General features: G+C 49.2%; 1 long non-coding RNA gene across 1 annotated transcript; it reads right to left on the minus strand.

Annotated features, from left to right (window-relative positions):
• Positions 1 to 1,538: 1,538 nt before the first annotated feature.
• LOC128773686 (uncharacterized) lies at positions 1,539 to 10,075 on the minus strand. The gene is made up of 3 exons (XR_008418100.1): positions 9,920 to 10,075; positions 4,395 to 4,548; positions 1,539 to 1,815 (listed from the first exon to the last, which is right to left on the minus strand). It is a non-coding gene; the product is annotated as an uncharacterized LOC128773686 (long non-coding RNA).
• Between the last annotated feature and the right edge of the window lie 444 nt (positions 10,076 to 10,519).

Here is a 10,519-nt window from a genome sequence, read left to right on the forward strand (position 1 = left end):
GGAGGCTTTGGGGCCAGACAACCCCGGGGTCAAATCCCAGCTCTGCTTCTCGATAGCTGAGCCTCTGTTTTCTTGTTTTTGAAGCGGGTCATAATGCCTATCTGTCAGGGTTACGGTAAACCTTTTTCTTAAAGTTTATTCTTATTTATTTTGAGAGAGAGGTAGAGAACAAGGGAGAGGGGGCAGAGCGAGGGAGAGAGAGACGGAGTGACAGAACCCCAAGCAGACTCCGTGCTGTCAGCGCAGAGCCTGATGTGGGGCTCAAACCCATGAACCGTGAGGTCATGTCCTGAGACGAAATCAAGAGTCGGGCACTCAACCGACTGAGCCACCCAGGTGCCCAGAGTTGCTATAAACCTTACGTGTATTAATAATACGAAATGCCTGGCACACTGCAGGTGTTCAGTAAGTGTTTGCCCAGCCCCCGCCCTCCACTTCTGTTTCCTCATCTGTAAAAAAGCATCCTATTTACTAACTGCCTTGTAAACCCCAAATGCTTGCAGGACGACAGGGTAGAAATGTTCTGTGGCAACTTTCTTTAGAAAACATGCCCCCCCTTTTTAAAAAAGCCCATAATTCCTCCACATGCTTCCCCATCTGTTCCCCCAAATGTGATAATTAGGAAATGATGCTGTCACTTTCCAACGTGAGAAGTCTGCCCCTCCCATCCCATCTCTGAGCGACACGGCAGAAGGATGAGCACATAGATCTTAATGTTGACAGCCGGGCCCATTCCCAGTCTCCACGATTTTGATGTGGTTCGAAAACCAGGTCACTCTCCCCTCGGAAGCACCCCGAGGTGCTGGTCCCAGGGGATCGGGGTGCAAGGGGCTTTGAGACCACGTCAGGCGCCCTCACCACTGAACGGTTCTTCCCTCATGAGTCTTCCCGGGGTCTAGAGCAGTGAGTGGCACCAGCCCCGTTTAAGATGAGGGAACAAGGCCCAGAGAGGTAAAGAGAACTTCTGAATAGAGCAAGTTGGTAGGAGAACCGAGATGCACCCCCTGACCCCCTCCCACCCTGCTGCCAAAGATGTGGGCAGCACAGCCCCCGGCCCCTTCAGGTAGGCTAAGAGGACTGGTCTAGTCTTCCCAGGAGAGTGAAGTAATCTGGAACTTTGCGCTGCCCATGAATACTCCTCAAAACTTTCATGCCAACCAGTCCCGTCTCCCCTACCCCTCATGGAGTTTTCATATTCTAGCTTCTAAGCCATTGAACATGAAGTCCTTGGTCTTAGTTAGAGTTCCCTCCGAAGCGGAGCCTGAGACAAGTATTCGAGTGCAGTTTGCTCATTTGGGAAATGATCCTGGCAAGCCGGAGTGAGGAGGAGACAGGATTAGGGGGAAAGTTAGAAAGAGGTATGTTGTTGAGCTGGTTTTCACCATGGTAACGAAGACCCGATCCATTGGGAACCCTCTGAATCATGATACAGAATTATTCCCCCAAAGGATAAAAGGCTGAGGCATGTATTTCTATCTCTCATTGGTTAAGAATTGGGTTTGTTATCTAATGCTGAGGAACAGTTTTGCAGCCCAGAATTTACTGGCTTACAGCAACATACATTTATTACCTCACAGGGTCTCTGGGTGAGGAATCTAGGACTGGCTCAGCTGGATGGTTCCAGCTCAGGGTCTCTCATGAGGTCACAGTCAGACTGTCTGCTGGGGCTGCCGACTCTGAAAGCTTGGCCAGGGCTGAAGGGTCCTCTTCCAAGGTGACAGCCTCACACAGCTGTGGGCAAGAGACCTCAGTTCCTTGCCTTAGGGGCCTCTCCATAGGGCTGCTCACGACCTAGCTTCATCCAGAGTGAGTGATCTGAGAGAGAGGACGAGAACGAGCACCTAAGATGGAATCTGTAGTCTTATCACCTAATCTTGGAACTGACACACTATTACTTTTGTGGTTCACTGTTGGCCACCCGATCAACTCTGGTACAACATGGGGGCAGAGGCCACTGGGAGCCATCTTAGAAGCTGTCTACCACAGGGGTGATCTTCAAGCATTAACCCCCTGCAAACACACACACACACACACACACACACACACACACAGACTCCTAAGATGAAGGAGCTCCCAGTTACGGAGCTAGGAAATGCAGTGGGTGCTTGAGATAGGAAGCAGTCAGCATGCACAGGAACTGTCCAGCAGTGGAACCGACAGTTGGCCAAGGGCATGTAGCACAAGGCACCAATAGCACCTGTCTATGTCCCATGCTGCGAAGTCCTCCTCCTCCTGGCCTTCCCTCTGCCACTCTCCCCTGCTCCGATCATGTGTATCCTTCAAAGCTGCCCTGTAGCCATACGATCATCCTGAAATCCTCCTTGACCACCTGGCTCCCAACCCTTCACATGGGCTTGCTTTGGTGTTTGCACAAATGCTGTTAGAACAGCCGACATATTAGATCCCAAAGGGCGGGAAGCATTCTTCACAGTGTTCACTGTAATCCGAAGGACTAGAAAAGTCCTGAGGTAGGGTGGTCTAGACTGGCTACTGTAGTGGCTAGAGGTATCATGAGTGTCCAGATATGTCCCATCTCTCTACTCCCCCTCAGGGTGTCAGCCTTGGCTTTAGCTAGTCCCCTCGAACTCTAGAAATGTCAGCTGAGCAACCAGCCAACACATCCAGACACAACAATGCCCATAGATAGAAAAGAAGCGTGCATTCCCGATGTCTCCTTTTAAAAGCAAGGACAACTTTCTTGGAAACCCCCGGACGACTGCTCTTCACATCTAATTGAGAAGATCTTGGTCCCCTGCCAACCCTAAACTACTCTCTGGCAAGTAGAATTGGATTGTCATGACCAGCCTAGAGGGATCAGTGGCCACCCAAGAACAGAAAATGGGATCACATTCCCTGAGCATGTGGCCACAGTGGGAGTGGATGCTCCCAGACTTGGAATTAAGCAGCGTGGGGCTCAAGTCCCTACTTGGCTACCTACTTGCTCTGAGCCTGTTTCCTTGAGGACAGTGAGACACATTTTGTATGGTTAAAGTTAGGCCCTAGCACCTAACATCTCTCCAGTTAACTAGTTCATGGCTCACCATCCCCATTGCCACCAATTTGGTCCAGCCCCCTCCAGCCCTCCCCCCTTTCTCTCTCTCACATGCACACACACACACACACACACACACCCCACACACACCTTTTAGGATTTATAATTGACATATATCTTACATACAGAGGGTATAAAAATCTTAAATGCACAGCTCCATAAGTTTTTACATATGTACGCCCCCACGTAACCACACACAAATCAAGCTGTAGAAAATTTCCAGGACCCCCAGAACACTCCCTTGTGCCCCTTCCCAATTAATACCCCCCCAAGGTAACCTGTATCTGACCTCCAGCATAATATATTAGTTTTTCCTGTTTTTGAACTTGGTACAAATGGAACAATACAGTATGTATTCTTTTGTGCTGGCTTCTTAACTCAACATAACGTCTGGGAAACTAATCCATGTTGTTGTGGGTAGATTTCTCTCACTGTTACATAGTGTACCATTGTATGAATATGCCACGATTTATTTACCCAGTCTACTGTTGATGGACACTTGAGCTGTTTCCAGTTTTTACTATTATAAATGATGTTGCTGTGAATATTTTTGCACAAATCCTTTAGTGAGCAGCCATTTTTACTGAATACACAGCCAGGAGAGGAACTGCTGATCGTAAGGTGTATGTAGGTATAGCTTTGGTAGTTTCTACCACATGTCTTCCAAAAGAAATCTACTGATTTACACTCATAACGGAAATGTGTGGCCTCCGTAAGCTCTTGTCTGGACTACTGCAACACCCTGATCGCTCCTTTTACACTTGGAACGCCTTCTCAAAATTATCTGAGTCCTACCCTCCTTCGTGCCTGGGATGCTGGAGGCTGGCAGAGCCATTGGGGAGGGCTCTGGCATTCATTTCTCCCCATTGGGGTGCTTTCTGACCTTCTAATCCCCCCAACCCCACATACAAAGTTGACCAGATGCCTTGAGGAACTCTAAGCCTTGTACCCACGGGGTTGTTTGGGGTTCCTATGGTTATTGCCAGCCCCAGAAGGGCAGCCTGGTGACCAGATCACTCTTGTTGCCATCATTGTATTTCTTTTCTAGAATCACATAAGAATGGACTGCCAACATGGAGGCTTCAGGTTGATTTGGGGTGATTCACAATAGACATAGGAGGACTTCAGGGTTCTGGGATATCCTTGCTGACCCTTAGGCTTGAGCTGCACATATGGGCCCATGCACCATGCACTCTTGACTACTCATATTCCCATCACAGTGCCTCCTGCAATCTACTCTACCCAACAGAGGTGTGGGGGGAGGGCAGCAGACAACCTTTACCCTTGCATCCCCACCGTTGGCACCCTGAGTGGCAATCCGCTCCCTCCACAGGCTCCATACCATTTACCAAGCTGTCCTCTGTGGGTGGCTGCTCTTGTCTTCTCCTGGGCCTTCTGAAGACAGTTGCTACACAAACCAAATGGGACCTTCCAATCAATGTCCTCTCTTGCCTCCAGTTGATGTGGGATGTATGTTCTCCCCAGGTGATATTAAGCTGTGAAAGATGAAGACAGATGTTTCTTGTGCCACAGGTCCTTTGCCCATCCTCCCCACTGCTAGCAGTGAGTGAAAGGCAAGGTCGGCATTGAAAGAGATTACATTCTTGGAATGCAGTGATAATGACACACAGACCTCAAGATCCTACGATTATGTTACAAAATTCTGAACAGTAAATTTAACATGACCGGAACATGAGCTATCAATTACATCTTCCTGTATGAGACTTACACTGGTGATGATGGAACCAGCCTTCAACAAATGGTATCAGGAAACTGCAAGAGGCAAGAGGTTCTAGATGGTTTCCATACAAGCACATCCTGACGAGCCATAGTGTTGTGAGCACTGATAGTGTTTCTTCTTTTTCTTTAAGTGGGAGATCGGCAACTAACCAGGAACCAAGCGTTTGTTAGTAAAGACCCTGTCGAAATGATCCCTAGATCTCAGCAGTCACAGACGTGTTCGGACACTAATTGGGAATCTTCAGCAGCACTGATTAGATGATAAACAAACAAGGGCGCCTGGGTGGCTCGGTCAGTTGAGGGTCTGACTCAGACTCAAGTCATGATCTCACTGTCCGTGAGTGCAAGCCCCATGTCAGGCTCTGTGCTGACCGCTCAGAACCTGCAGCCTGCTTCAGATTCTGCCTCTCTCTCTCTCTCTCTCTCTCTCTCCCCATCCCCTGCTTGCACTCTATCTCTCCAAAATAAGCAAAAATGTTTTAAAAAATTTAAAAAGATGATAAACATATAAGTACCTCTTTTCTACTATCATTCAAAATCTTCATCAAGAAGCCATTATACGGTTGATCCTCATTATTTACATGTTCTATATTTGCAAATTTTCTTCCTCACTAAATTTATTTGTAGCCCCAAAACCAATACCCAAGTTGCTTTATTTTTAAGGTTTATTTATTTATTGTGAGGGAGAAAGAGAGAGAGAGAATGGGAGAGGGGCAGAGAGAGTGAAAGAGAGAGAATCCCAAGCAGGCTCCATACTGTTAGTGCAGAGCCCGATGTGGGGCTTGAACTCACACACTGTGAGATCATGACCTGAGCCAGTAACCTAGCAGTGTGTAAAAGGCAAGGTCAACATTGAAAGAGATTACATTCTAGGAATGCTAAGTCGGACACTTAACTGACTGAGCCACCCAGGTGCCCCCAATACCCAAGGTGCTTTTGCAGTTATTTGCATGAATGTGCAGAGTGGTAAAAAACTTGAGTCACCCAGTGTGCACATTCCCACCAGCTGAGGTTGGATAAGACAATGGCCTGTCTGGTCTCAGTTCTTGTACTGTAAAAAAGTGTCTTTTTTTTTTTTTTTTTTTTTTTTTGAGGGAGAGAGAGGGCACAAGTGAACAAGGGGCAGAGAGAGAGAAGCGGGGCTCACCCGATGCAGGGCTCGAGCTCACCCAAAGCGGGACTCGAACTCACGAACCGTGAGATCATGACCTGAGCTGAAGTCAGATGCTTAACCGACTGAGCCACTCAGGGGCCCCGAAAAAGTGTCTTTTTCAATTACATTTAGTGTCGCTTTCTTTTTTCCGGAATTTTTGTGCTTTTTCTTGGTGATTTCACTGTTTAAAATCCTGCTCACCACAAGCACAGTGCTGAAGTCTCTTGGTGTTCCTGAGTATGAGAAGGCCGTGACGTGCCTAACAGAGAGGACACGGGTTCAGGCATGAGTTGCAGTGCCGTTGGACATGAGCTCAATGTTAATCAATCAACAATACGTATTGAATAAGTTGTCTTTAAACAGAAGCACATAAAACAAGGTTATGCGGTGATCAGTTCACAAAAATGGGACCAGAGGCTCTCAGGAACCTACCCCTGTATTTCCCCGAGGAGTGATAGTTCAGCGTCCTTTAATTTGATGTTTGCAGTAACACCACGAGTATGAGACCCATTGGGTCTCATGTGGGCGCATGAATCTCCCAGCAAAAAAATGTTTGCAAAGGGTCCTGCATACCCAGGGGCAGCCCTGTTCCCGCAGTGGGGTTGCAGCAAAGTGCTCTAAGGTGACTAGGTTTTAGCATCTTGAGCCATCCCAACCTGCCCACCCCCCTGCCCTGCCAGAGTGTCGGCAGAGAGAGACACAAAGTGACCGGGCAGACCCTGGGTTGGTCTGTTCAGACCACCAGGACAAAATACCACAGATGGGGGTTTAAACAACCGAAACTGATGACTCACAGTTCTGGAGGCTTGAGGATCAAGCTCAAGGTGTGGGCCAGGTTGGTTTCTCCCGAGACCTCTCTCCTTGGCTGGTAGACAGCTATCTTCCTTTTGTGTCCTCACATGGCCTTTTCTCTGTGAGTTCAAGTCCCTGGTGTCCCTTCCTCTCTTTATAAGGACACCAGCCATATTGGATCTGGGTCTCACCCATACAGGGCCTCTTTAAAGGCCCTGTCTCCAAATACAATCACATGGGGGTTAGGGTTTCCACCTATGACTTGCGGGGGGGAGGTGGGGTCGCGTAAGTCAGTCCATAACAGGTCCCATGTGGACAAACTCACAGTCATCGTTTCCCACAGGACAGCCAGAGACTGAGGGAGTGACGCCACGGACCTCAGGGTGGAGGGCTGATAACCCGAGCCTCTCCCTCCACTGCCGCCTTCCTTTTGTGGTCTTCTCGAACCTGACAGCCTCCACTGTTGGCAGAGCAGCTGGTGATTCTGACTCAAAAGAGCTGGATTTGAATCTCTGTGAATGGAGGCTGGAGGCAGTCAGTGTGAGCCTCAGTGGACTCATCTGTAAAGTGGGTTTTCCAACCACTGACCTGCCTCAACCTCATAAAGCTGTTGTAGGATCATCTGGGAAAAAAAACTCGAGAGGGTTTCATAAACTGGAAAGTCCTCAAGTATGAGAAGGAAGGGCACCTGGGTGGCTCAGTCAGTTACACATCCAACCCTTGATTTCGGCTCATGTCACAATCTCACGGTTCATGAGATCAAGCCCCATGTTACAGTGCAGAGCCTGTTTGGGATTCTCTCTCTCTCTCTCTCTCTCTGCCCCTCCTTCGCTTGTGAGCACTCGTGCACTCCTCTCTCTGTCTCTCTCTCCAAATAAATAAAAAACGTTTATAAAAAGAGTGAGAAAGGAAAGGGTGACTACATAAGGGTCAGATTTACTTGGGCAAGAGCATATACAGTAATACCTTTTAGCCCTTGACTTTGTGTGTTTTGGGAGGCTTGCTCCCAGCATTCTAGAGGAGGAGCGCACTGGGCAGGAGAAAGCTTGGGACACCGTCTCCTCCTTCCACTGTGGCCGCACAAGTAGCAGTCGAGTCGGAGGGTCGCAATTTTTTTAAGTTAAAATTTTCAACCATAGATCCTGGCAAACTAACTTTTAGATTGTTGAAGAAAACAGACACACATATGCATTTGTCATTCAGACACTACCACGGGCCTCAAGGCAATCTATTGAATTTTTTTTTAAAGGAAGCAATTTAAATGAGAAAAGTTAAGCATTAGAATCAGAGAGCGTTGTCAAAAAACCCAAAATGGAATTCTGGTTTAAAAAAAATAACGGAAGAGATACCTTAATATAAAATCGATCAATGTGTATATGAAACGGTGAGGAGATGGGTGGAAGACAAAACCAACTCTGAATCTTTTAGTAAATTTCATAAAAGTGCCAATTTGATGGATTTAAAACACTTTATGAAATGTGGGGGGAAAAACCCACACGAATACCTAAGGAAACCCATGAAAATGGCTGAAGCAAGAATTGAATGGAGTAATCAAGGAAAAATCCATCCTTTGCTTCTTCCTTTGCCAGCCTTGCCCTAATCTGGGTGGTGGCCCTTTCCTTTCGCTCCTGGCCCACATTTGTCCCCAGCAGCCTATCCTCGGAGAAGTCAGATCCTCCATTAATAACCCACAATTGACCAATTAGGTTCAGCTGCAAAGCTGGAATTAGCCGAAATTTTAAATGTTCCAGTTCAGCTTAGGATGTTTCCAGAAAGCCCCGTTTTACGTAATCAAGCAAATTTACCATCATTAGTGGCAATTAAGATAAAGTGTTAATGACTCTGTTTACCCTGGTGGGAACATACGCAGGGTGCGTGCGTTCGAGGCAAGGAGAGGAGCCGAACACGGGGCGATGCCTGGGAGGTAGAATCTCGGGGTTTGGAGGAGGTTCTCTCCTCGCTCCTCATAGAACATCAGAAGGCGCATGCGCCCTCAGGGAGTAACGCTGTACGTGGGGAAACTGAGGCGCAAAGCGCGTCCGGGGCTTGGCTGCCCACGGCCCCTGCTCTGCACCGCTTCCCACGTCACTCAGCTGCCTCACTGGCCTGAAGAGTTATCGTTGGTGGAAGGAGTCAGGAAGGAGAAGGAAAAGGGGGCTGTTTAAGAGAGCACCCCTGCGGTTAACTATGCATGCGCGCTGGGTAATTAACTTACTCGACCCTGACAACCACCATCTTTCCCGGAGAGACCTTCTCAGCCCCATTTTACAGATGAGAAAACGGAGGCTGGGGAAACTCAAGTCCTTTGCCCAGGGTTACTCCTCTGAGTGTCTGGGTCGGTCCATTCCACGACCCAGTCTTCCAGCTCTGCCCCTTGCCCCACTTATACCCCCACAGCCAGGTTTATCCCGAGCCTCTGGAGGAGGTCTGGAGCGGGAAGACGGGGATCAAAGAGGGCTTTGGGCCTGATGGGGCCTGCCTGCCTCTCCTCAGGCTGCCTGCAGTCGTGGGACAAGTCCCAGGGAAGTGGCTTCCCCTTGTGGCTTCCAGCCTGGGAAAAGGGCGGCTCAGTGGCACTCCTCAGCTCAGGACTGGGGGGCAGGAGGGAGATAATTAAGGCGTAGGGAGCAGTGGGGAATTGAAGCAATTATCCAGCTAATTGAGGCTCAGTGGCCCACTTTCCCTGAACATCGGGGTGCCAGGCTGGGAAGGCTGACCGCCCGAACCTTCAGGTGATGGCACCTGAATAGCCTCCCGACACAGGGAGCTCTGGGAACTTGAAATCCTTGCTTCGGGCAGCGTCTCCAGCCTCTGCTTTTCCGCAGTGAAGGCAGGTTGCGCGTGAGGTTGCGGCCTCCGGGAGGGACTGAAGGAGAGGGAGAGGTCGCTTTCCTTCACGGGACTCTGGATCAAATCATTTCTCCTCACTTTTGTCATCCCGCGGAATCATCACAGGGACCCCATTTCACACACGGAGAAACTGAGACCTCCACAGCGTGGGCCATCTGCTCAAAGTCACGTCCCCGAGCCCGAATTAGCCGGCACGGCCTGGGTCTTTCGACTTCTGGCTCCGTTATGTCTTTCCCCGTGCCTCCCAGCTCCTGCCTGGAACATGAGTTTGGACACGCACGTGTGTTCCACCCCCACCTTCCCGCCTCCAGCCCCCACCCGTGGAAACAAACCTATTCGCCATCCGCGGAATGAGTCTTGAGGTCACCGTTTCGGGAGCTGGAATTCTCCTCGCTGCCGAGAGCCCAGCTTTTGTGTTTGTTGTGTAGACAAAGGCGGCCTAAGTTAGCACATGTGTTCCAGAGGCTCCCGCCCCATCCCCTCCCCAGGGACCCACGGGGAATTCTGCTAAGATAATTATCTCCAACTGGGGTTTTGTTCGGTCCTCTGGTAAGACAAGCTCCCCGTTTAGAATAATAAGGCTATGCTATTGAAGGCTAGCCGGGAAATATTTTTCAAACAAGCAATTCACGTATGTGTTTCACATATGCCGCTCATTAAGGTTTATAAGACCTTTTGGTCTTCACCATAAAGCTTGTTTTTTTAAAGGTTAAAGTCAGCATGGCCCGGTTACTGCCAGCACCCTGCTTCCCTCTTCAGATGCGACAGAATCCTGGGAAGTGTTGAAAGGGAATCAAAGAAGCTGAAGCCTCCCGACCCCGCGGCAGAGGAACTAATGGTGGCCCCAAGAATTCTCTGCCCCACAAGAGCAGGACCAGGAGGGGGGCCCTCCTGCCTGACCCCCGCGTGTGCACAGGGTTCTCCGATTTAGA

This window comes from Panthera pardus, unplaced genomic scaffold (genome assembly GCF_024362965.1).
Source record: "Panthera pardus isolate Hobbes unplaced genomic scaffold, ASM2436296v1 HiC_scaffold_26, whole genome shotgun sequence".
NCBI classification, from domain to species: Eukaryota; Metazoa; Chordata; class Mammalia; order Carnivora; family Felidae; genus Panthera; species Panthera pardus.